Genomic DNA, 1,870 nt, shown 5'->3' with positions numbered 1-1,870 from the left:
GATCCTGTGGCTCAGTAAGAATAATTTGTCTCACTATATGGTTCCATATCCTATCTAACTGAGGATGAAAGAACATGAACCTCCACCTAAAAATCACCTATTATATGCCAGGCACTACTATTTATTTATTGATGTAACAAATACTGACTAACTGCCTACTATGTTTACATACGTTATTTTCTTTCTTAAGTCACACACAATAATGTCTTATGGATGAAGAACTTAAAGTTCAGAGAAGTTAATTATTTGCTCAAGATCAAACAGGAACTTTTTCTTTGCCTAGCGCAACCATGGCTCATGGTCCCAAGAAGCATCTGAAGTGTGTAGCAGCTCCAAAGCATTGGATGCTGGATAAACTGACTGGTAGATGCTCCTCGGCCATCTACCGGTCCTCACAAGCTGAGAGAATGTCTCCCTCTCATCATTTTCTTAAGGAACAGACTTAAGTATGCTGTAACAGGAGATGAAGTAAAGAAGATCTGCATGCAGCGGTTTATTAAGATTGATGACAAGGTCCAAACCGATATAACCTACCCTACTGGTTTTATGGATGTCATCAGCATTGACAAGACTGCAGAGAATTTCCGCCTTATCTATGACACCAAGGGCCACGTTGCTCTTCATTGTATTACACCTGAGGAGGCCAAGTACAAGTTGTGCAAAGTGAGGAAGATCTTTGTGGGCACAAAACCCATCCCTCACCTGCTAACACCAGCGGTTCTCAACCTGTGGGTCGCGACCCCGTTGGTGGTCGAGCGACCCTTTCACAGGGGTCGCCGAAGACCATCCTGCATATCAGATATTTACATTACAATTCATAACACTAGCAACATTACAGTTATGAAGTAGCAACGAAAATAATTTTATGGTTGTGTCACAACATGAGGAACTGTATTTAAAGGGCCAGAAGGTTGAGAACCACTGTGCTAACCCATGATGCTCACACCGTCCACTCCCCTGATCCCCTCATCAAGGTGAACAACACCATTCAGATTGATTTGGAGACTGGCAGAATTACTGATTTCATCAAGTTTGACACTGGTAACCTGTGCATAGTGACCAGAGGTGCTAACCTGGGAAGAATTGGTGTGATCACCAACAGAGAGAGGCACCTGGTTCTTTTGACGTAGTTCATGTGAAAGATGCCAATGGCAACAGCTTTGCCAGCCAGCTCTCCAATATTTTTGTAAAAGGCAACAAGCCATGGATTTCCCTACCCCATGGAAAAGATATCCACCTCACCATGGCTGAAGAGAGAGACAAGAGACTGGCAGCCAAACAGAGCAGTGGGTGAAATGAGTTCTAGGTGACATGATTGGAAAAGTTTTTGTACCTAATTAAAGATAATACAGCATGAAAAAAAATCAAATAGGAAATATTAGAGTGGGGATTTGAACCCTGGCCTTTTCTTAAAGCATGAGTTGCTATCTTTAATCCCATTTTATACATGAAAAAAACTGAGGCCTAAAAAGGCAAAATGGCTGACTATATGTCATAAGTAACAAGGTGATGGGAAGTACTCAGGGCTGCCTTAGGTTTCTGTTCTCTGGGTAAGACCAGCTGAGGAACTATCACCCACAACCTATATCTTGGGTTCTGCCAAGTACTCTGGCACTACTCAGGTTCCCTTCTCCAGAACAGTCATGCCCCTATGCTCCTGTTTCTTCAGGACTGATACTATTAGATTATAGGCCTCCCTGGATGAAGTGAGAAATGGTTTCTCTAACATGTCAGCTGCCTTACTTAATCCCCCAGGGAAGATTTTTTCTAACAGAACAAAGTCAAAACAGTCAGCTGTTGCTGACATTATTGTTTGACTTCACATGTTGGCCTATTACCAGGTTGTGATGAAAGAGTTTGGTTTTTAGCT

At 42.4% G+C, this 1,870-nt stretch overlaps 1 pseudogene; it reads left to right on the top strand.

Moving 5' to 3' along the window:
• Nucleotides 1-288: 288 nt before the first annotated feature.
• On the top strand, nt 289-1,364 carry LOC102442715 (annotated as a pseudogene).
• The last annotated feature ends 506 nt before the right edge of the window (nt 1,365-1,870 follow it).

The sequence above is a fragment of the Myotis lucifugus genome, unplaced genomic scaffold (genome assembly GCF_000147115.1).
Source record: "Myotis lucifugus unplaced genomic scaffold, Myoluc2.0 scaffold_2, whole genome shotgun sequence".
Classification (NCBI taxonomy): domain Eukaryota; kingdom Metazoa; phylum Chordata; class Mammalia; order Chiroptera; family Vespertilionidae; genus Myotis; species Myotis lucifugus.
The sequence above is the reverse complement of the archived record's forward strand: the minus strand, read 5'-3'. Positions and strand labels throughout refer to the sequence as shown.